Below are 25,894 nucleotides of genomic sequence, written 5' to 3' on the forward strand. Positions count from 1 at the left end.
ATTATCCCACACGGAGTTGTTGGAATTACCTTGTGATGATTTCAAAGAACATTTTCTTCTCTACACACTCTTATCCCAAGGTAAATTGATGGATTTCTAATGAATAAATTTCAGGAGGAAAACATCAGCATTTTTATACTTCAATTCAGAGTATTTAATTCCCTCCCCCTTAACTGTAGCCACGTGTCATTCTAAGTTTATGCAGCCCTTTTTAACAATGGAAAATTATTATTTTTTGGTACAATGTCGATCACCTCTGTATCATTTGTTACCTAGTGTGTTTAGTTTGTTATGCCTATGCAAGTGGGAGAAAAACAATACCATAAACATGTCTAATCATGTCATTGAAGCTTTTCTTGGAATAATTGGAGTGTGATGATGGAGCAGGGAGAAAAGGGGGGCTGGAAATTGAGGAAAAGGGTCTCAGCCTGAATTTTCCAAATTGGCTATTTATCTGGTTAATTCTTCATCTTTCCTCATCACCATGTCTGAATTGAGAAAATCTTCCTAATGATAATAAACTATGTCAAGAACAGATGGCTGATTTGATGTGATGAAAATAGCTGTGTCAATTGAGGGTATTTTTTTCCTTACCCATTTTGCTTTTCATCACTCTGGGGTTGGTGGTTCATATGTTTTTTTCTTTTCTTTTTTTTTTTTCTGAATTTACCCTCAGCCCAATAGAATGTGGTGAATTTCTCCCCAAAAGCAGTTTGGACCCTTTTTTCTGAAAGAAAGAAAGGAGAAATGGCTTAAAAAAACACAATTATCACCTTTCCTGCCTTTTCTGCTTTAGCTAAGTTACTTTTGGAAGGATCAGTTTACAACAAATGTTTAGTGTCAGGAATTTTGCAGTTTCATAGGCCCTGACAGCTTGGCATGAAAAAGAGGTGGCATTATGTCAATTGTAAATGAGTATGCTATTTACATACTAATTAAACTTTGCACTAGTGGGGTGAAAGAATGTCATTTGGAGCACCCCACTTATTCTGTTTATATCATTGTTGTCTATTTAAACAGTCTATTGTTTGGCATGTCACAGTCTCATCCCCTAAATGCCATTTTTGTAACCTTGCACTGCTTTAAAAGTACTACCCCACTGCTTGGTAAATCAAACAAAAATCAGTATATCTAAAAGCAAAGTGAATTCCCAGACTCACCTTGCTTCATAATAGCACTGAGTTTGATGATGATGATGATGATAATGATGCTGATGATAGTAACAGCTTTTATCAATTGCTTTCTATGTGCATGTCTATGGTGTTTTGCTCAACAAATTTTAAATATTAACTCAATCTTCAAAGTAAGGTGGTTTTTGGTTATTACACCCCTTTTACACATGAGGAAGTTGTGGTTGCACAGTCTATGAGGACATCAGGTCTTCAATGTCTGTGTTGTCATCCACTATACAATACTGCTTTCTTCTCTGCTGTGTCATTGATCCACAAGGTGTCCCACTGCTATTAGATGTTTCCAGGGTTACTGAAAATATGCCAATGGCAGGAATTTCACTTATCATCTCAGTCCATTCACTTAAGGAAAAAAGTGATCAACAATAAAGAACATATGTGTTCTCCAGTATATTATATTTCTCTGGTATATTTCTTATTTACATGAGAAATCTAACACTAATCCAGGCTCACATTACATACATATTTCCCACTGCCCTCCAGTTGCATTTTTATCCTGTCTTGTACCAAGGCAGGCTGCCCCAGTCTGTTGGTATATGCTGTAACATAGAATCTGTATGTGCTCTAGGAACCTGATTCAGGAATACCGGCAGTGTCTGTTAGTTTATAAAGTAGCAAGTGATTAATAGCTATTTTATGCTTCTGCTTCACGTCTGCAGAAGGTGGTTTATTGGATTTGGCTAAAGACATTTTTTCTCACTGGATAAGGAGCAGAATCAACATTATAGCATACCTGTGTGGGAGGTGGCTTAACAAGATTTGCAGCGATAAAGAACAAGATCAGAACTTTTCCTGGCTGGCTCTGCTCAAATGAGCTCACCATCCGTGTGGATATTTATACCCCAGTGTTGAGAGTGCAGAGTTGGCATTCCTTGGCATTGTCAACAGAGTGCTGGTTTGTGCTTCCTTTTTCTTTGAAAATGACAGAAACAGAAAGCCTAGGTAGTTGACATTAAAATAACTTGCCAAGAGAGGGTTGAACATATGATCCTTTCTAGCTTTTTCCTCACTATTTTCAACAATCTTCAAGGTTGAAATAATTCCATAATAAAGTCAAAAATCCTGCAGAAGAAAAGAAAGAAGATATACTTTAGCTCTCCATCCTTCCAACCACCGTACCGTATTTCATGCAAGGTGACAGAGTTTTGCTCCGCAACCTTGCCAAAGGAAAAAAATTCTAAATTTTAAGCTGATAACTTGAATGGTTCCAGAGATATCAACTTGTGAAAAGTCACAATTTTGTATTGTGCTGAAAAGCCACCTTACAACACAGGGACTACCATCACTCTTTAATATCCAGCAGAGCCCCCTGCTGTGCTTTGTCAGTCACTAGCAACATCCAAGTCTTCCTGTAAAAGTAATTCACACTTTTTTCACAACACTGTTGCTTTAATTACCACTGAACTCTGCTGATGCTGAGGCAGACCTGGCAGGACCAAGGGAGGGTCAGAGCCACAAAAGAAGCAAATAGCTTTTTTCCCTCCTTACTTTATTATTAACAAACCATCTTTGATGGAAATGTTCCTAGTTATGAGGCCTAGACTTAACTCTGGGTCCCTTGGCGTATTCATTATCAAAAGAGACCCACAGATGCCATTCAGAGAGAAAGAGAGACAGAGAAATATTACTTACAATCCCAATTAGAAATTAGAAATTTTGGTAAAGAACAGACTTAGCTATTCAAAACTGGCAAACAATGAATGCATTTCTCCTATAGCTGTCATTTTCTGCAAATGAACATAAATTTCATACCAAACTGTCTTGCTGGACCAATGTCAATTTATCCACTTATTTACTGCAGATTTTATTTTTCACGATTAGTTGACACAATAAATCATGTACCAAAGGAAACCGCAGAACTGCCAAAATCTACCAGTGCACAAAAGTGATACAAGGGCTTTCCTGGTGGCACAGTGGTTGAGAATCCGCCTGCCAATGCAGGGGATTTGGGTTCAAGCCCTGGTCTGGGAAGATCCCACACGCCACGGAGCAACTAAGCCCGTGTGCCACAACTACTGAGCCTGCACTCTAGAGCCCGCGAGCCACAGCTACTGAGCCCGCGCGCTGCAACTACTGAAGCCCGCGTGCCTAGAGCCCGTGCTCCACAACAAGAGAAGCCACCGCAATGAGAAGCCCGTGCACCGCAACGAAGAGTAGCCCCCGCTCGCCGCAATTAGAGAAAGCCCGTGTGCAGCAACGAAGACCCAACACAGCCAAAAATAAATAAATAAATAAATGTATTTTTTTAAAAAGTGATACAAAAAGCCTCTGCTTTATAAATAATATGACAGCAATATGATAGGTATAACATCTTATGTGTCTAAGGCACCTTTCATTCCATATCACAAAGTATTTCTCCAATAAAACTATCCCTGTGAAACCAGCTTTTACTGTGTCCTCCACATAGAATATAAGGGTGCCTATCAGTAAACTTCATACATACTTTTAGGGAAGAAATAAATAGGTCTGTGACCTTAAGAAAATGACTTAAAAGCCTGCTAAGCTTTCTCCTGGCTCTAAAATTCCATGTTTAAAACACTAAAATTTAAAGTCACACTGTAGGCTTGTCTAAGTATCCTCAAGTATTTAATGCTACTATTGTTTATCATTTTTCATTTGCTGATTTATAATCTGATTTGTCAACCCTGTGCAAGGTTAGATTTAGCTGAAAGTGTGGTCCTGTGATAAATTAATTAGTATCGGTGAAATAATCATTGGCTCCTATTGCAGACCAATTGACTCATATCCCAAGTCTTCTATAATTTGGGCCCAACCTTTTTATATAGATATCTTTACTCCCATCTATGTAAACCCTATGGTTCAGTGGTTCTAAAATCTGATCGATCATCCAGATTCTCTGGCAGGGAGGAGCATTTAATAAATTAAAACATCTTGGAAGTGGGGTGTAGAATCTGTTGCTCCAAAGGGTTCTTGGAGTTTCAGATAATGTGCTAGGCTTGGAGAGCTTCTTCACCAAACTCTTCTGCTGATTTCCTTACTTTCAACACCTGTCTTCCAGCATCTTCTGCTTAGTAATCTCGCAAGTCCTAGTACTAGTAGCACACATTTCATGCAGCATTTACTGGCTTCTTCAGCTGATAATAGTCCTTGCCTTCTCAAAACCCTGATAGTATTAAATACCTTCCCCTAAGACTTAAACCTTCTATGACAACTTGCCATTACCTATGTTTTTCCCTTTATCTTTTCTCATATATTTATCTTATTAAAATATAAGCTTTTTCATCCAAGGTGTAGGTTATAACATTTTTCTCTGAATCCATGTTATACAAAAAGATGCATTCCAACTGTCTATGGAATGGATGCCTGAATTTAATTTTATGTAGCACGTAAGACTGCAAACCAAGTTGAAATGACAAACTCCCGTTCATATATTCATTTATATGACACAAACACCGTGTAGCATACTGAATTGTTCAAAGGTGGCTGAACCAATATATATGCCTTCCCACATGCTCTTCTTGAAATGTTGACAAATATGTTGCGAGTTCCCCCACTGAGAGGTGGGGTCTATATTCTCTTACCTTAAACCTGGGCAGATCTTTATAACTGCTTCAACTAAAAATAATGTGATGACAGAGACCCTTTGTGACTTCTGGAGCTAAGTCACTAAAAGGTGACACAGCTTCTTCCTGGATCTCTCTTTTGGGAGCCAGATATTGAGAGCCCAGATGTGACAGGGAAGGAGTCTGGCTACCCTGGAGCCTCCATGCAAGAGAGACCACATGACTGACTACATGGTGATTAAGAGGAGCCCTGATGCTTTCAGTTCCCAGCAATTTTGTTGGGACCCCAAACACCATGGAGCAGAGAGGTGCCATCCCAACTCTGCCCTAATTCCTGATGCACAGAATCCCATGAGCATGACATATGGCCATTTTATGCCACTGTATTTTGGGATAATTGTTACTCAGAAGTAATCATTGGAACACCCTAATCCCAGAGATCCAAAATGAGCAAAATAAACTATATCTCTGCTCTTATGAAGCTTGTATTCAGTGACAAGAAAACAAAAGGAATATATAAACAAGATAGAAACCTTTCATCTTGTTAAACTATTCTTTTCTTGAACGGCTTTATTGAGGCATACTTGACATAAAATAAACTGCACGTATTTAAAGTGTAAAATTTGGTTAAGTTTTGACATAATATATACACCTATGAAACCATCACCATAGTCAAGATAATGAATATGTCCTTTATCCCCCAAAGTTCCTTGTATCACTTGGTAATCCTTCTTTCCTGCACTCAAGCAACCACTGATCTGCTTTCTGTCCCTTTAGGTTCATTTGCATTTTCTAGAATTTTATATAAATTGAAATCATATAGTATGCTCTCTTTTTGTCTAAAAAGAGACAAAAAAGTATTCTTCTTTTCTTTTTTTCTTTACTGAGTACTATTCCATTGTATAGCTATACCACATTGTACTTATCCATCTGTGTTTCTAGTTTTTAGCTGTTACAAATACAGCTGTTGCTCTAAACATCATGTGCAACTCTTTGTATGGACATCCACTTTTATTTTTCTTGAGTAAATATCTAGGAGTAAAATGGTTTCTCCTCTGTACCATAGCCCATGAACTCTCTCAAGGCAGTAAGTTGAGGCAATCTTAGGGCTTATCTCATTGATTTTCTATCTCTCAGATATCACTCACTTTAGATACTTAATGTCTAATGTCTTAAAAACTGCATATATATATTTAAAAATAAAGAAGAATTTACATATATACGTAAATTTACATATATTTATACATATTTTGTGGAAAATACAAATATATGTAAAATACATATATTTTACAAACATATATATATGTATGTATATATATATATAAATTCTTCTTTATTTTTAGTTGTTTCAGGTGGGATGGGAAATTATATGGTTCTTGTTACTCCACCTTGGTACTGTCTCCTTTAATTTCCTTCCAGGTTAAGGACTGAAGAGGTAGAAGAATGTTTGCCTCTCTTTGTGTCTCCTAGAAATTTGCTTTACAAATGCAGTTGGGTATTTGTGTCATGAAGTAGAAAGCCTCTGGAGTCTGTTATAATGTCTGGTTTTGACTCAGGGTCCTGCCACTTATTAGCTATGTGACTTTAGACAACTTACTTAGCTTCTCCAAGCCTCAGTTTTCTCATCTTTATAATAATAATATCAATAATAATAATAACAGGAGCAATGATAATAGTAAAAAATAATAACCGTAACCATTTCATAAGGTTGGCATAAGGTTAGAAGAGAACTTATTATGAAAAATACCAAGCACAATGTCTGGAACGTCATAGGCTCTCAATAAATGTTATTGATTATCATTGATATAATTTTTGGAGCAGGTCTCAGAATGGTGAGAAATTGTGTCAAACCCTTGGATAAAAGGAACATGGCGAATAGCTATAATATCATTGTATGGAATACTTAGTAATAAAGGTGGTTCCTCACACACTCTGAATAAAGGCTCTGGGTTTCGTTCCCTTTTCCAAATCCCATCACTAGAGAATTGACATTCTGCAACCTTTACACACAAAAGCTTCAAGAAATTCAGTCAAATCATGTTAGGGATCTGGGAAAAGAACTTAAAGTTCGGTTAACAGAAATGATCCTCTCAGAGAAACTTTTTCTATCCACTAGGGCTGCAGGAGGGTAGATGTGATGTGGGGCCTAACGCAATTTGTAGAGTGAGTTTGTAGAGGAAAGCTCTCCATTTTGAACTGATTGAGAGTTTTCTGATTGAGTGAACTGTATGGCCAGATGAGTAAGCTAAGGCAGAGGACCAGCTTCTTAGGTTCAAATTTCTGGTGAATTTCAACCTTTACGTAGGACAGTATTGAATAGCTAATTAAACTGTGTGTGTGTGTGTGTGTGTGTGTGTGTGTGTGTGTGTGTTGTCAATGGAGAAATTAAGGGGCATCTCAAAATTTTTCCATTGTTTTATGGCAATTTGAATCTTTGTGTATGAGCTGGTAGGTACGGATAATGTGGACTGCTGCATGAGAGTTTGAAAGATTTTGAGCTGCTTGAAATTTAAAAAGATTAGCATTAAAAATCATGACAACTTTTCAAGGACTCTTATCGAAAACTTGACTATGCCTAATGCAGGGCTGCCATGTGCTGTGATATGACTGGGGCCACCTGAAACTGTGCCAGGCTATGAGTCTAGTGAAGTACCAAAGAGAAGCTTTGGTGCCAAAACAGTACATACGGGTTGTAGGAAGGTATTATTTTTACTTCTTTATGCAATACTGTTTACAGACCCAGGGAAAAGCTGCCCCTGCCTTGTGCCCTGTGCTTTACTGAGCCCACTTTGTTCCTCCTCCTTAAGGGGTCAAGTATCCAAAGTACCAAAGGACTTTCCCAACCAGATCCTGAACACCTGCCCCTTCTAGGCCAAGCTCTGAATATACCAGACCCCTAAATTCCTGCCCAAATGGCCCCAAGTCCACTTCTAGGGCCTGTGCAGGCCTTTTCCCTTAGTCCATTCTCTTAGAAGTTGACCTTACCTGTGGCCTTTGCACCCCTGAGCGCTGGGTATGCCCTGAGCATGGAAATGTAGGAAGACGTGTCCACACACACGTGAACACACTCCCCGTGCAGAGATGGGGAGAGAAGGAGGCGGGTCAGGGGCTGGTATAAGTTTTCCCTCTTCTGTCAATTCCAGCACAGAACTCCAAGAAGCCCAAAGATTCTAAATTGACACCTGGACTTCTTCATTGTTATTACAGTATATTAATCAAGATAGGAGGATAGAATCTATTTTTGTCAACAGTTTACTAGATTGATTTGTAATGTTAAAATATTTTCATATATAATATATGGGCCTTGTTGTCTTCCTTCCGACCCTTCAAATGTTAGGGGTAATCCTTGCTTTGTGACTTTCTTCCAAAAAAGTGTGTCCTTCTCGCTCTTGCTTATCTCCTTCATGTACAAAGTAAAGGTAAAACAGAGGTCAGAGGGACAAAACACTGATGAGTCAGCCAAATCCTTTTGTCCTAAGGTGTCTACTTTATGATCTGCTGTGTAATTACCACTTCTGCCGCCTGTAGAGACAGTGTAATGAAATGCTTTCCTCCTTGGCATCTTCAGAGGAGAGAGTCAGCAGTATGGTCATTAAGTCCTAGAATCCCTGGATCCCTAGTCAGTCTTGGTTATCTCCTTTATCCTCTCCGCAGACTGCTTGAAATTCTCCAGCTGGTGCATGGGTGCCAGTTTTTGATTTGCCCCTCAGAGAGGTCATGTGATCTGAGCAATTTCTATCACTATTTTCCCCTGTCAACTGCCCAGTGCTCTTGTGACCCACCACCTACATCTGGTGAGACAGGAAGCTTTCCTCTCTACAAATATTGACTTCCTTCTTTTCTGCCTTGTGTGCACTTACACCTTCTTCAAGTTGCAATGCAAGATTTCCCTCTTCTTGCAGAACACCTCCCTGATGTAGTCAGAAAAAGTAAGTTTGGAGTCGCACAGAACCGGATTTTAGTTTAATGCTTTGTTCATGACTGTGTCACCTCGCATAGGTCACTCAACCTTCCAGAACCTCAGTCTGCCAGTAAACAGGTATGACAGCCTTTCTGCATGTCTGTTGGGGTGATTCAGAGATTTCATTGCTGTAAGGCATCTAGTGTGTTTCTAGGTCATTCCTTATGTTGACCCTTCCAGTCAATGTAAGCACTTCTTCCTATATGTGTTTAGAATTTTTATAACAAACCTCAGGTAACCCAGAACAACATAAAGACATCAGGCCATAAGAAAATCTAATACATTTGAGGAAAGGTTACCAGTTTTTAGTGCCTGGATTTTTGAGCATATATGCTGCAGAGGTAGACTGAAACCAAATTGGGACAGACATTTTAGATTAAATGAAGAAATGTGACCTACTGTGATTTCTTAGAATTCCTGGAGTGGTTAGGTAATCTTTCCATCTTCTTTAGATAAAATGTAATTAAACATCTTAAAACACCTCAGCTTAATGTATACACGGTGATAACATGTTACCAGGGGAAGCGTTGGGACTTGGTTGCCTACAACCGTGCACCTGCTTAGTTACCAAAGCATGCTTGCCATCACATCAGTGATAGGTTCTGAATAAATTAGCTATGTTAAACGTGGCATTATGCTTTGGATCCAGCGAGACTATTATATTCTTTTTTCTTCCTACCTTTATGTTACAGTTTATTATTATTATTATTATTATTTTTATTATACAGCAGGTTCTTATTAGTTATCTATTTTGTACCTATTAGTGTATATATGTCAATCTATTATATTCTTAATCCTCATTTTCTCCCAAACTAGACAAACAGTTTCATATGGATTTTCTTCAGTGCTTGTGTTTCAAAATGAAAATTCCTGCCAATTTGGGATACTAATGTTTTAGCCACATACCAAGTTGGAGTTTCTCCAGTGTGCGTGTGCTCCTTGTGAAAAGGAAGAAGGCGAACTGCCAATCAAAAGACTAGTTGCAGGTTGCAGGCAGAGACCAGATTGGTGACAATTGCTGGCATAGTGCCCGGCACAGTGCCCTGTACACAGACATGCTCTAAAAATGCTGTTGGGTCTGGTCAAGCCTTCCATATTCCAGCTAAGAGCCCTCCTTTGAAGACATGACATTTGTTCAACCTAGAACTGGGAGGAAGGCAGCAGTATGGACAGTCTCCAATTAGTCAGAAGATTTTAATCTACTTTGCAGAACTAATCGAATGGTTGTGCTTCCCCAGCGTTCACGTGAATTGCACCCTAGCTGGAGGTTAACAGACTAAACAATAGCAGCAGCAATTAAGTGGATGTAAATGAATGTGATAGGCTAATTCTCACAAGGAGAACATCAATGTGTCAGTGTCAATGCACTGGTGCCTGCAATGAAAGAGGAATTGACTGGGATGAAGGTAATATGTAGCAAGTTTGCTAGGATGTATAGACTTCAACTTCACTAGTTGGGAAATTCTCTGGATGTAGGCAGGAGGAATAAACATAAGTAATGACAACAGTCCTCTTCTATATATGCTCTTGTGGGAGGGTAAGAAAGAAAACACCATACGTTCACATAAATGCATTTAAAGTATTACACCTCATGGTGTACCTTGACTATGAAATGAATTGTTGGATATGGAATTGAGTAAAGCATAAATCTACTTACAATAAGGAGAAGGACAGTTTCATGACCTGGGAGGCTGAGACTTCAAAAGAGGACAGACTTCTCTGGCCTTTTTCATATTTAGAAATGGGGACTGATGGACTGTAGAAGTTTATTGCTGCAGGGTTTCAGCAGAGTCTAGAAAGACAGAAGTTGTGGAGCAATAGGGAAATTTGAGATTTTGCTTAGGTTCTGTTCTTCAGCACTTTGATGCTTTTAGGAAATTTCCACAACTGTAGAATAGAGCTTGGGACTTGGAGGGAATATGAAATCTGTAAAGGTCAATTCTTTTTGATTAAAGCATCTGCAAACATTGTATGAGCTGTCTGAAAGAAAAATGTTGTATGAATGCAATGAATATAGACTGACGTCCGGCCTCCTGCTCCTGGGTCATCCCAAAGCACTTCTAGAATCCACTGAGTGAGGCAGAGTTCTGTGTCCACTTTTCTGGCAGGGGATGAGCCACCATCTACCTTTCCCCATAAATCTGCAGAGGACATCCCTAGGTGTGCTAGCTCCTTGGTTCTTCATGGACATATCATAGATGGTCCCTCTTACTGTCATAATGCATAGCCTATCAGAAATTAAAGGATGGAGGAGAAGAGTAGATCAGATGTGTAAATGAAGGAAGTCAATCACAATACAATACATGAGATAAAAAGTCTTCTGTTGAAGACTCATTTCTCAAAAAACAACTGAGTCATTACAATAAACCAAGGGAAATGGATCAAAATTATTAGATTGGTAGAATGAGAGAATGATTGAGAGAGTGGAAAACAAAACAAAACATCTATCACCTGGAAAAAGAAAAGTGGAGATATATATATATACATATATATATATGTATATGGTCTTTTTCAGAGAATGTTCAGAAGATTTTTCAAAAGCATGGTCTGAGAAATCAAAGTTTTGAGAGTTGGTGAAGCCCAATGAAGACCCAAATTATTTATCATTATACAAATATGTTGTATAAACAATGAGATTGAGATAAAGCTGTACATGAATGAAGTGACTTACAGTTTTGGTTCTTAACTTTTCTGTTACTTTTTAAAATTGTTGAATAGAAAACTATAAGTCCTCATTTCTGCCAGGATCAAACCTATGACTTTGTCTACTTATAGAAATAAATTTTATTGGGAAAAGTTTGAACTTGAACAATTGAATGGTAAGGAGTTAATACAAATTCAAGTTCAGGTAAACTAGTAGCATAGCTGATTTAGATCAGTCTCCCAGTCCCATCTTTTTGTAGGTAAAGCCTCAAAGAAAGGTGAAAGCAATTTTAATGAAAACTTATTTAGCAAATTAGATAAGTATATTATAAACATTACAAATTATCAATTTCTTTCCAGTAAAGGAGAGATGAAACAATGAGTAACATAAGTTAGACTATCATGCCTCAGGGATTTAAGTAGAGTCAGTCATTTTAGAGATATGAGATCTTTGAGGTTGTAATGCATCTGAACTGTATGTTTACTAGGACCATTCTTACGAGCAGAAAATGTGAAAACAACGAAGCATCGGTAATAAGATCCTGTAAAACAAACAGCATGCATTTAAAAGGAAGGAAAAAATAGAGGCATAAATTTGACTCCATTGAGACAGATGACTGGTTTCATCTCCAAGTGGAAGGCAATGACTTAGACATACCTGGTGTTATGCAACAAATGTGGAATTTGAGGAAATATTGATCTATTTTGCTATTATTTATGCAGGCATATTGTCACAGAAAGAATACATTCTCTCTCTGTATAAATTAGGTAAAAATGTATTTGTATTATGGGGAAGGTGAGTTAGGAGGTGAGTTAGAACTAGAAAACTTTGTGCCTTTCTTTTTTTTTAAGTCAAAGAAATAGCAGCCTAAATGATCAACTTGTAACTATGTTCCTGATGAAACTATGAAAAAACAAAGAGTGTGATAGAAGGTATTTAAATAAATTGTGTTCTCTGACTCCTGATAAGCAATAAAGAATATAGTATTAAATGTACAGCATGATAACTATAATTAAAATAAGGTACTGAACACTGTAAATACGCTAAGAGAGTAGATTTCAGGTGCCCTCATCACACACACAAAAACTGGTAACTATATGAGGAGAAAATATGTTTATTAGCTTGACTGTAGTCATCAGTTTACTGTGTATATGCATATCAAATCATGATGTTGTATACCTTAAATCTATACAATTTTACTAAACAAAATCAAATAATAAAAAAGGAACATAGTATTCTCTTAATTTCTGAATTTTAGTAACATCTCCTGGGAGTCAGTAGGGACTGGAAAGGTAGTTAAAGATAGTTATCCTAATTTTATTGGAGAAGAAGGTGGTTCTCTTACCTGAACTTATACAGTCATCATGGATGGAAATCCACAGATGGAAATCAGGTTTCATAGCATCTAATTTGATTCTTACAAAATGTGTGGACACTCTTATCTTTTGGCAAAAATGAAGTAAAATGTCTGTCTTGCATGGTCAATCAAACTTGCATGATCTGTTTCCATTGTGCCTGGAACTACTCCACATACTTGATGTACATCATCCTACTTCATAGTCATAATAAGTCAGTACATTAAATATTATTATTCCCTCTTTATAAATGAGCAAACTGTTCCTCAGAGAGGGTGAGAGACTTGCTAATGCTCTCCCAGCCCCTGAGCAGCTGGGGCCAGGAGTCTAACAGGTGAACTGCCCACTAAAAGGGCGTTATGAAGTCTATAATGGTCATACGCATACATTTTGGGACAGAAATCATTGCACCGAGTAATAGTGTTATCAGGAAATTTCTGCTAATTTTAAGACCCATCAATTCATAAATGGCTTCTTCACAGGGCTCTGGTCATTTGAAGTATTTTAGGTATTAAAGAGGACAATTTGGTCATGGCTGAAAATGGACCAGACACCTGACTATTTCCCTTTTTGGGGGCCAAATTCCAATTCCTATGTTAATACAAAGAAAAGGAAGGAAGGAAGAGAGGAAAGAAGAAAGAAAGAAAGAAAGAAGGAGAGAGAGAAAAGAAAACAAAAAAGAAAAGAAAAGACAGGGGCTTAGGGTAAAATCTGTAGCCATTGTAAATGTTTGAAAACTGTTTCTAGATGTGGAAGGACATTGGTGCATCTTCCTAACAATAGTGTAAGATATATACAATCTATGTATATTCAAGGGAGATGAACCAGAATTGACAGCAATATGTGGCCATTAATGACAAACACTAGTCTATGCAGTCTTTGATTTTTATCAAAGATAAAGTATTTAAACAAAGTATTAAAGATAAAATGACTAAAATGGATAATTGGCCATTTTGAAGTCCATTCATTCCAGTAGGCCTGTGCCATGTGCCTACATAAAATGTTTTTTTAAGGAACAAAATAGACTTGCAGGATTTGTTGTGAATTCAAATTATTTAACCCCAAGTTCCATGCACGTCTTTCTAATGCGTGAATGGTAGCATGCTCTCTTTTCTTTTTCAAAGATTTTTTTTGATGTATACCATTTTTAAAGTCTTTTTCTAAAATTTATTTATTTATTTATTTGGTTGCGCCGGGTCTTAGTTGCTGCAGGCAGGTGGGCTCCTTAGTTGTGGCATGTGAACTCTTGGTTGCGGCATGCATGTGGGATCTAGTTCCCTGACCAGGGATTAAACCCACACCCCCTGCATTGGAAGGCAAAGTCTTAACCGCTGGACCGGACTGCCAGGGGAATCCCCATAACAGTTAAGGCTTTTTTTTTTTTTTTTTTTAGATTTTGGCTGCACCCCGTGGCATGTGGGATCTTAGTTCCCCAACCAGGGATCGAAGCATCCTCTCTTTATTTAGAGTTAAAATGATAACAGAGCTATGCCATTCAGAGTATGAATTCCCATGCCTGGACCAGGTGTGCTGGCCAGTGGAGAGGTAGTCAGTATGTATGCAGCGAGTATACACCATTCCTAGTCTATTGGAGTCTGGCAGGTGACACCTTAGCCTCTTCTAGAACATATAACATTCTTTCTCAGATTCTCAGGATTCTGTGTCAACTGCTGTGTACCAATCACTAACTTCTCTGTGTGTGATGTGAGGTTAATGAGAAATGACAAGTTGCTTTTTTGCCTCAGTGTATAGAAGCCACCAGGCACACTTTCCCAATTTCCGTTACTGTGACACTCACTTAGGACACATGGATCGTATTTCAACATACGAGAAGGCATGCACAGGTTTAATATGAAGTATGTATATCCCAGGTACATGGCAATGTATGCATACCCATTCAGGGTGAAATCTACAGAACTGGGTTTCTACAACATTCTCTCTAGATCCATAAACTCTGTTGAAGTGAGCTCAGTGGAAGACGGAAGCTTTCTAAAGGAGCAACAAAATACTGCCAAGGAATATGAGTGACTTTTCAGCAGTCTTGTATGGAATGAAAAATGCAGTCACAGTGTTTAATAACTTACTAGAATAAGAGACAGTGAATACAATCATCCGGTCTTCTGAGCTGACCCCCCTACCCCCATGATCTTTATTAGCTTTGTCCTGACAATCTGACCTTCTTGAGCTCTACCCAGTCCTGACGGCCACATAAAACCCACAGACAGATAGGGAACCGGTGCAGCATTTTCCAGATTTAGGATCGTGTTCAAGCTTATGAATCAGATTTTTCTATGTGTGGACATGACAACTATGGAAAAACTGTAATTTAGGACATATTTTCTTTATCCTTTTATGTCGAATTTCACTTTAATGTGATGCAAATGACAGTAAGAAATACATTCAGTGAATGTTAAAGCCTTCCCATTAAAAATTCTGTATGCATTTTACATTCTAATTCATGTACAGTCAAAAACCCTGATAAAATCACAGTGCTGATTTGACTGCTGCACTTATCGTATTAATGAGGATACTTTATGCCTTTTGAAAATTGGGATATGGTCCATTATGTGATTGTAAATGATGTGATTGTATCACATAAATTTGTTATTCAATCCCACCCCTCCCTCCAGTCAGCTTTGTATATAAGAAGATTCATTGGTGAGCCAGAACTGAGGCTGGAAAACTGAACTGCAAATTAGACTTTTCTTTTGTCTTTATTTCCATTTATAGAAAAGAATATGATAAACACACAAATGTATGTGTATATAAGTATATATATGTATTTTGTTCTTTTTTTTTTTTTTAATTTTCCTAAAAAACAGAGGGAAGAACACACCAAGGAAGTCAAAATGAGAAAAGGAAGCAGCCAGGCCTGAGACTCCCTGAGGTACGTAGTGCTTTCCCCTCACAGGCACGGCAATTCCCTCTACTTCTTGGCCAATTCTGGATTGACTGTTGCCGGGAAATCGTCCCTTCTCTCCTCTTTCCTTCACTTTCAACAAGTGAAAGGTTTGAGAACCGTTCTTGGCCAAGGTTTCCTGATTTTGGGTTGCATTTGCATTCCTGTAAATACATGCTTCTCTTTCTATTGATGTATTTTTCTGTCTTGCCGGCCTAATTAGTCATCATTACCCCCAGGAGCACCCAGTGGGGGTGATCTGTGAACACAACTGCAGGAGTCCTTTGGCTTCTTTCTGTTCCTGGAGCTTCTGTTTCTGAATCTGAGGCATAGATGTCTACCTTGGTAAAGGTCAAAGAACTATTTTTTTCTTCTTCTGCCCATCACTAAAGACACTGACACCTAGCCTAACATCAACACTCCAAAGTCCCCGCAGGACAAATTAGAGCCCTGACCACAGAAGTGGCTTCAGAACTCTCAGATTAAAACAAAGGAGGGGACCGCTCCCCCAGCCTGTGGTGGTGTAGCTCTCATAGCCTTGAATTGTCCCTTTAATGATGGTCTCTCGCCTTATCTTGTGATTATCCGAGAGAAGCCCACAGATCGAGGTCCCTTCTGCTTGCCCAAGCCATGACCATTGTCAGTTGTTGCCTGTACTTCTGTGTTTCTTAAACATTACCTTTGCTTTGGGATTCCTGAGCACTTGTAGGCTGGATCTTTCTTTTTCTTTAGCCCTTCAAAAAATTCTCTTCTGTTGCCTGGAACTGGAGGAAGTGGTGATGCCCTTCACAATAGCGTGGAGTCTTTAGACTTTGGAAATGCAAATGCCCAAGTTCTTGACACCCACATGGCAATCTTCCATTTCTGACTCTTGTTCTTGCTCATCCTGGAACCTGACCTTTAGGCTTTATCAAGCTCTGTGTTTTCCCACATCTCAGCTATTGTGGATGAAATTGTTTCGTTTCGTTTTTAAGGTCTGTCTCTGTCATGCTATCACATCAAAAATACCACGTGTTCCTTCCCCTTAACCCCATTTGAAAGGAGAGGTGCCATAGAGAATGACTGGCATAGAAGAATACAAATATTATTATAAACTTTATTTTTTAAATGGCTTATGGGAAAAGATAAGTTGCTTGACGAAGATATACCAAAAGATCACAGGGGGGCTTTCAGGATGGGAGGTAGGTGTTTTTCCTTCTTTTGGATTCAAGGCCACTACGAACTTTATACAGTCTTCTGGACAAAGCCTGCTACATCCTAATCTCTGCAAACGCACTCTGTTCTGCTCAGTGCTCTCCTTATTAATCAGTTCTGCAGAGCTGTACCCTTCTCAGTACTGTTACACACACTGCATTTTTATGCTTCTGTTACTGAGTGGCCTTTTCTGTATTTTTGCTTTGTCTTGCATTCAATTACTCACAGCATGGTCTATAGAATAGGATACCATCACTGCCTACATTTAGGCAACAGCACATTGTCATCTTGCTTCATATATTTTACTTCTGTCTCTTTTAGGAGGAAGCTCATTTGAGAAATCTTCGCTCTGCCTTTGGGGAGGAATCATTTACCTGCTTTCATCTGGGCTGAAATTGGTCTCCTCACTCCCTTTGTTAATAAAAATTAAAAAAAAAATTTATTTACATCTCCTCAGATACTATTAGTTAGCTCAATTGCCTAATTGTTGTAGTTTTAAGAAAGACCAAGTCATTTTCTTGCTTTCAATCATTGTCGGTCTATTTTATGGGTTCCACAGTACCACATTCACAAGTCTGCCTACTTTCTTTGGGAAGATTTTTCTATTTCACTCTGATGCGCAACATCGTGTATGTGGTCCAGCTCCCCTTCAGGCATAGGAAATATGACTGAACAACTCCGCCCCACCCCACCGTCCCATAAAAGAGCAGAGAGGAAGATATTAGGCCTGGCAGTATGGCTTATCACCTTGGACTCTATGCCTGAGGCTCAGGGCAGCTTAGCATACTTGGTTCTATATGAATTCACCCTGATTTTTCTTCTCTCGTCTTTTCTACTGTCTTAAGAGTTCCTTAGAATAAATTTTCCTACCTAAGATGGACCTCCCCTTTTCTCTCTTGACAATGCTGAGTAAAGCAGGTGTAGAATGTTCCGCATGCAGACCACTCTCTGAGAGGCATTGCTGGCGGAGGCCACGCTGTTCGTATGCTATTCTACACCCAACTGTGGATAATAACAGAATCGATTTTACCCAGGGAAAGACAAAGGAAACTCTGGGCTGCTTTCTGCATTATTTTGTTCTCAGGTTATTCTGTTCTGAATGGGAAGATCTCTCACTCGAGTAGTGGGTCACATTTAGCTTCCTTTTTGGCAAATCCCTTGTGGGGCAACTTCCAGCTCTGGACTGTGAAGTATTACTATTCTGTGTGTGTGTGTGTGTGTGTGTGTGTGTGTGTATGTGTGTGTGTGCACGCATGCTATCAGGCTATAACATGAGTAAGCTTGTGTTTGCAAGTCTCCATAAATAATTTTTAAAGTTATTCTATTAGGAAAATAAATTTTAAGCTGGAGACTAAAACTTGCCTTTCAGGTGCTCTGAAAGTTGGGTTTGAAGAAGACTATTCTATAATAAATTGGAATATGATCACAAGTAAGTCAACCTCCATAAATTATAAGGGCAATACTGATAACAGCCAGTGTAAATTGAGTGCTTAGTACTACTCATGCATTTCCAGTTGCTTCATGCTTATTAATTCACTAGATCCTTACAATAACCGCTTTAGGTATGTATTATTATTATCCCTATTTTACAGCTGTGGAAACTGAGGCATAGAGAGAGGTTATTTTCCTTGTTCAAGCCATAGGTGGTAAGTGGCGGATCCAAGATTCAAACCAGGTGGCACTGGCTCCTAAGTCTTGACTCAAATACTGTACTTTCCACCTCATGGAGAGAAAAATCTACAGTCTCTTGTATAGTGAGCATCTAGTCAGCAAGATGTTTTACAAATAACTTAAGAAAATTCTGATGAAATAATTTATAATTGCAATGATTTCTTTGTGATTCTTTCAACTATATTATCTTTTAATGTTAAAATAAAAAACAAGTTACCTTGCATGATGTAGAGAATTCAGGGAAGTTAACAACATTAATGGTGGTTGCCTTTAAAAAAATCTAAATCTTGCTTATTTGTTATATGATTTCTTGCATGATTACTTTCAATTTCTATCTCTGTCTCATTCCTTACTTTCTGATGATGCTCACTGATGCTTTTATGAAGGTGAGAAGGTACATACCCGTTGAGTGTGTCTCTGGAAAGTGCAGAGAGAATTGACAAGAAGTCTCAGTTTTTGCCTGTGCTTAAAATGTGCACCACCAGACATGTGTCCCAGGGCTGCTCTTCACAATCAGGTGTTTTCAGAGAAAGATAGTGAAAGTTTAAGGGTCCACCCTCACACCAACTTTCTGGGCGTTGTTAACGCAAGGTCAGATTCTTTAGCTTACTGCCCCAGAGTTGCCATGAATGTGCTAGAGAATCCTGCATACACAAAGACAAAGAATGCATTGGATGTCCTGGAATTTTGAAAGTTCAAGGAATATTTGATTTTATATATTATCTATTACTTGCTGAAGATAGCTTGCTTCTAGGTCATACAGAATTAAGAATAGGGAGTAGAATGCTCTGTTGATCTTGCACAAGTATTACCCATTGGATTGTATGAATAAGCATCAAATTGGTGGTCAGGAATTACAAATTTGTGCAAGTTAGCATAAATATCATAAAGCTTTTGGGGGCCCCCAAAGAATTCTTTATATCTGGCTCTGGTTCCAACCAAGTCTTCACTATTGAATCAATACATCGGATCAAGAATGAGTGGAGCACCAAAGTCAAACCGTCCTATCAAAATAATTATCTTTAATTAATATAATTATTGATCATGTAGTAGAAGTCACTGTCTAAATGATATAAGGCTTTTAGGATTTCATGGGAATGCTTTACAACTTAATTATGTTTCCCTGGGAGATTATAACATAATTCAATTTATTTTTCCCACGTGTTTCATCAATCATTATGTGAATAGAAGGAATATCAGAATCTCATTTCTATGTCAATTCCTGCAGAATTTACACAAGTCCTTTCAGTAGTACAGAGCTGATTAGAAGAAGACAGGGTCCCTCCCTCGCTACATCACTGTAGTGTTGGTGCCACATTCTGTTGTTTTTTTAGTATGTGGTGGGGACAGCTGCAAAAAGCCTGTGATTGCTGTGCTCCAGCTTTCATAGCAAACCAAACTGAGGCCGATGTAAAGTTGCCTTCTTAGATGTGTTAGAGCTGTGTTTTTCTCTGAGCCTTGATTTCCTTATCCAAGGAGGCAAAAGTTGGCGAGGCTTCCTTCCACTTGCAAAGCTCAATGCTCTAGTCTTGCTTGCAATTTAGCTTTCCCAGTGTCTTCAGTGGCACCTCTCAAAGTTTAAGGTACTTAGGAATCACCAGGGATCTTGTTAACATGCAGATTCTGATTCAGTAGGTCTAGGTGAGACCTGGGCTCCTTCCTTTCTAACGAACTCCCAGGTGATGCTGGAGCTTCTTGTCTGTGAACCACCCTTCCAGTACCAAAGATCTAAACGATGCACAGAGGCAAGGCGGGAAAAGCTAGCTCTTCGTCTTCCTTTGGTAGCACATCCATTTGTTTCCCTCCCAGGGCTGCGATTCTCAGCTGTCTTCAGCAGAGCACTGCAACATGCCTCCTCTTTCTAGTTCCACCAAAGCAGAAATGGGGTTTCAAGAAGACTGAGTGCATCCATACAGAGCACAAAAATCCCTTCTCTAAGAAGGAAACCACAGAGCTTATCAGGAAAGATGTGTGCCTCTAATGTCAGCCATCCCCAGCCGGCTGAACTATGAAATAAATGAGGTGGAGTTTAATTTTAGGGTCTACAAATTTGTAATGTGTTCATCATTCCTGTTGCCATTTTGCATGGCAGGCTGAAGTTGACAGACACGTTTTGTGAGGAGAGCTGCATTTGAGTTCTGGTACAATGAAGCCCTCGCATCCTCTCCTGTCCCTCCTCTAATCTCCACTCACAGCTATGAGAGAGAGATGCCACTCACAGTAGAGGTTTTCACAGTTGAAAATGTGTATCCCTTTTGGCTTCCTGGGGGCAGGCTCTTTGGGGGATTTTTCCAAGCGTGACTGCCGACTAGTTTCCCAGCAGAGGGCGCACCGCCCCAGGGCCTTGGTCCCAGAGCAGGTCCGTCCTCTGGGGTGTCATGACTAGGCTGGTGAAGCCTGCAAGAGGATCAGAAATGGGCCCTCTAGAAGAGAGGAGATGAAGAACATTTTAAGGGAGAAAATCAAATCAAATCATTTTAGATCTGAATCAGTGACTTTTGAAATCAAAGGTCTACCTGGTTACTGTTAGTGGGCAGCTTGTCATAATTCTCAGCTATTGCAAGACAAACTTTTCTTTCTTAAAGCTTCCCTGAACCTTGCATTGTCCAGCATTTGTATCTTTCACTTTAAAGAGTGCTAAATAAGAATTATATAAAAAATTTTAATAATTCTCACTGGACAGTTAATTAAGCAGTGAGAAGTCTTTAGAACTGTTACTCTTTCTGCCTTTTACAGACAAGTGCTTCCACAGATTCCAAGGGAAGAGGTCACATTTATACATATATATATATAATGATGTGTGGGTTAGTAATTTTTCTCAGTGACAAATGACCTCCCTAACGAGCTGAAATAGTAAAATAAAAATCTACCTTTTTGTGGCCCACTTTCCCTGAACTCTACTCTTCACTTTCCTCAAACTTCTTTGCACAGGAAATGAATTCCCTCTACCTCTGGGGGGCGGTGGGGGGAGGTTTGAATGTGTTGATCTCAAGTTTTCCAAGTTTTCTGTTCCTCTGTAAATCATACGGGCATGACCCACCCCAGTCATTCATTACAAAATTCTTTCCTTTCTTTCTTTCTCTCTTTTTTTAAAACAGCTTCTGTTTTTCCTCATTTTTGATGGATCCTACCACAAACTTCAGCTAGAGTGAGTGCAGACGACCATAACATTACTCTCACATAGAGGGTATTTTATTAAGTCCAGCAGTTAAAAATGTACAAAGTTCCTTGTAATAATCCATTCAGTCTCTTCTCGCCTGATTCTTGGAGTAAGCCTGCACAATTATTCAAATCCCAGCTTTTAGCTACAGCATACACCTCGCCATGGGGCTATGCCTCTGTAATCTTGCTTTGGTCTTGCATGTCAAATGGAATTAACTCCCATAAGAAATGTGTGCGAAGACAACCCAAAGTGTCTAATCCTGCTGCTGTCTTAAATTTCTGAAACTCTGAGCTGTCATCTCTTTCTATTGCTTTGTTGAAGTTCTCACTTATGCTTCAGTCCATCCAAAGTTGAAGTTTAGGAACATTTGCATTTTTATATATATTTTTTCATTTATGCTCTCTCTTGGCCTTTTCACATGTTCTCTTTGTAGCAGAAGGATTTTTTTCTTCCTTCAAATTCCAAGACTATTTTATACACAGTGGAATGTCAATGGGAGGTGAATTCACTTCTTTTTTTTTCTGAGAGTGTACACAAGTTGAAACACAGATAACTCTAGCTTGTGAAGATTCACAAGCCAAATACAAAGAGATATGGGCAAAAGCAGTGTGTGTATGTGTGTGTCTGAGTATCGTGTGAGAGAGAGGAGAGAAAAAATAATGATATCATTATTATTACTATACCTTAACCACTCAACCTAGCTAATCACAAAAACTAATTCTGTCTCGATTGAATCTCAAACTGCATCATCTCCCTCATGAATAAAATGCTTGGTGAAATGAGCTTGGTTAGTCTACTTGCATGTGGTATTGAGTAGATTAGCTTGATGAGTAGTTTCAGGCTCGTTCTTCCTTCTCTAGGGGGCATACTGTTTAAAACTACTATCCTCTTCCTTCCTCACCATATCCTAAACTCTATTTACCATGTCTTGCAATTCCTAACCATGAGAAATCTGGAAAAATACTCAGTATCTGGAACACAAAGCAAGCACTTAAGTATTTGTTGAATTCCTTTGAATGAATAGCAACAGTTTATTCTATTCTCTCTGAATGACTTACCCTGTTGCCTCGATTTACAAATTAAATCATTTGATCTGTATATGAGAGCTGCCTGGGCTTTTCAGAAACTTCCCTCACAGCCTGTGTGTTCAGTCTGATAATTACACATGGTACATATTTTTAAATCACCGGTTATTCAGCACAGTGGGTTTTTCGAGGTGTCTTGACTAAGTGAGGTGTGGAAGCTTTAGACCGTAACTTGGTATGGTGGATATTTAATAAGTGGTAAACCGCAGCATTCTCCGTTTGAAAGTTAATTAAGGCCACTAGCTGACCGGGCTTGTGCAGAAAACATGTTCATGGTTTAGCCATGGAAACAGTCACAGCAACACTCAGCTAAAAATAATGGCCTTAAGAGACATCTTTACTGATCATTCCTGAATTCTTATTGTTTTGTTTTTTCATAAGGGGATTGTCACATTTTGGAGAAAATACTCATAGCACCAGCTCGTTTTGAGACTTGAAAGTTTTACTTATGCCAGGCCAGTAGAAATGACGATGAAGAGTGACATCAGGGGACAGCCACGTGACCAAACTGTGTTTGTAATGCTATGTGCAAGAATGTCTCTTATATGGTAATCATCTGTTGTGCTCTCTTGATCTCTTTGCCTAGTTAATAATGGCCTTTAATATGTGAATGCAACTAGTTTGGGCACAAGATAACTCTCTAGCACCAAATAGCTTATTTTATCCAAACTGGGTTTGAGTTTGTGGAAGAGCCCTCCTTTACTGACAGACAATATAATACGAATTATGTTTCTGTGGGCTCATTGTTTCTTCGTGATGAGGGTACTGTAATAAGACAATGTATTTTACTGTACAATGTATAACTTTGGCAAATAGGATTGAAAAAGCACAGTAAATGTAAACATCCTTTCAGCATCTGGATGGTGAAGCTAGATTATCTTATCACATATCTTAATGCTATTCTAGGATCCAGTGATATTTAGTGCAGGGGAAATAAGTGATAGCATTGGGCTGGTTGATTTCAAGTTGTTTTTAATGGAACAGTAAGAATTCTCGTTGAAATCACTCTGTGATGGACATACTGTCATCTTGGTTCATGAATCCTTCCACTTAATTTTAAAGTATCTTACTGACACTGGAGCATATTGAAACCAGGTATTACAAGAATCCATCTCTTGCCTTCCCATGCATCTACACTCCAATGGGTCTCTCTAGGCACATCTCGAGCAGAGTTTTGAGCTCAGCTGACACTTCATCCTTGGCAGGACTTGGTAGAAGAAAAATGTCACAACAGGACAAATATTCTCACCCCCTTCCAAGATCTCTACCTCATATCTCGCATATGCCATCATTTCACAAAAAGAGATCATATCACAGTCCAAGAGCCATAAAAATTCAGGTCTAGATTTAAAACATCTTCCTGTTTATCCTGGCCATCTCTGCATCAGAATAGTCTAGACAAAATGGACCTGGAGTTGTCATCCCTACAATTTCTCACTTACGGATCTTTTTAGCCTGAGACAAGAGGACAAACATCAGTCTCTGCTAGTGTCAGTTGAGTTTTTCAGGTGCCATTTTTCTCATTGGCTACTTTAAATGAATGCCATTTTCGTTGGTTTGTTTCTCCTTCTTCCCACTCTCCTTTCATTTTTGTTATTTGTTCTAATTTAATTTGAAATGCCCAACATCTGACTGTAATCAGGTGAAGAGGCTCGGGAGACTTCCAGCAAGAGCAGGTCTCCTGAAAAGGGTCTTTTGGACACAACAGAGTGAGTGTTTATTTATTATCTCAGGAATAACAAAAAAGGGAGAGAGCAAGACTGTGCAGCTCCAGCCCTTTCAAGCGGCAGCAACTTAGTGAAACACCCCTGTCCCTTGGGTGTGAACAGACCGCCCCTTGTCTCAGTCATCCTGCCATGTCCCTGGCTGCTGGCTCCCTGGGCCAACAAAAACAAGCATAAAACCTGCAGAGAAAGTGTCAACAGAAACCCTCTCTAGGAGCCTAGCTTTTGGAAGTGGACTGGATTTGCAGTCCATACAGAGGCTCTGGGCAAGGTTTCATTGGCCGTGGCCTCATACCTACCACTGTGACTTCTGTCCCTGAGGTCAGAAGCACAGGTGAGGCACAGGTGATTTATTTCTTCCATGTTCCCCCTGTATCAAATGAAGATTACTGGAGAGGAATAAACACTGGACTTTGCAAAGAATCACCTGGGTTTAAATTCCAGCTGTAAAACCTGAGAAAATGATTCTCTCGAACCCTCAGTCTCTTCCTTGATTAAACCGGGGACAGCAATATTTCCCTCTCTGATTGTGGTGATCAAATGAAATACAGAGATGTGTTATCATTGAGAAAAATATCACAATGTTTTTTTAAATAATTAATTAATTTTGGGCTGCGTTGGGTCTTTGTTGCTGCGTGTGGGCTTTCTCTAGTTGCATCGAGCAGGGGTTACTCTTCGTTGCGGTGTGCAGGCCTCTCATTGCGGTGGCTTCTCTTGTTGCGGAGCACAGGCTCTAGGCGTGCAGGCTTCAGTAGTTGTGGCACGCGAGCTCAGTAGTTGTGGCTCTCGGGCTCTAGAGTGCAGGCTCGGTAGTTGTGGCGCATGGGCTTAGTTGCTCCGCGGCATGTGGGATCTTCCCGGACCAGGGCTCGAACCCATGTCCTCTCCATTGGCAGGTGGATTCTTAACCACTGCGCCACCAGGGAAGTCATATCACAATGTTTATACCAGCGTAGCTTGGTGTGTGGAGCCAATGGAACCATAGATGTGAACGTGCTTGAAAAATAGGGAAACCCTGTAGAAATATAAGATATTACTATCATTCGTGTTATTATTAGCTTCAACGTCATTTTTTTCTAGAACAGAAAAGGGTGGTGATCATTATCCCCAAATTCAAGCCTGGATCTACCACCCCCACGGTTTCTTCTGCGCTCTTGCAAAAGAGGAGACAGCTCGTGTCTGTTCCCTTACTTTGCAGAAATACTGCAGAACAGCAGCTCAGTAAGAGGCGATGGAAGGCAGCATCCCCAGGGTCCTTCATGCAGCAGATACTACAGATAAGCAATTATCTTGGGTATTTAATGTTCATGTGTTGTGAGTTTCCAAGGAAGGTTGAGAAAAAGTCAAAAGTTCCTGATAGTCTGTGGTTCAGTTCTTGCAAGAAAGAAGCATGATGAAGTGGGAAACTGACAGCTCTAACCTATCAGACCATAACCAGTGTCCAGCTATATGATCTTTTCAGGATGTGTAGATACTAGCTTTTC

General features: G+C 39.2%; 1 long non-coding RNA gene across 3 annotated transcripts in view; it reads left to right on the forward strand.

Moving 5' to 3' along the window:
- LOC133105377 (uncharacterized) overlaps positions 1–25,894 on the forward strand; it is a 589,177-nt gene that overhangs the window by 538,704 nt on the left and 24,579 nt on the right. For all 3 annotated transcript variants that reach the window (XR_009703846.1, XR_009703845.1, XR_009703847.1), the window contains exons 6-7: positions 1–80; positions 15,497–15,561. This is a non-coding gene — a long non-coding RNA (uncharacterized LOC133105377). The remainder of the gene's footprint in view (positions 81–15,496; positions 15,562–25,894) is intronic.

The sequence above is a fragment of the Eubalaena glacialis genome, chromosome 14 (assembly GCF_028564815.1).
Source record: "Eubalaena glacialis isolate mEubGla1 chromosome 14, mEubGla1.1.hap2.+ XY, whole genome shotgun sequence".
In the NCBI taxonomy this organism is placed as follows: Eukaryota; Metazoa; Chordata; class Mammalia; order Artiodactyla; family Balaenidae; genus Eubalaena; species Eubalaena glacialis.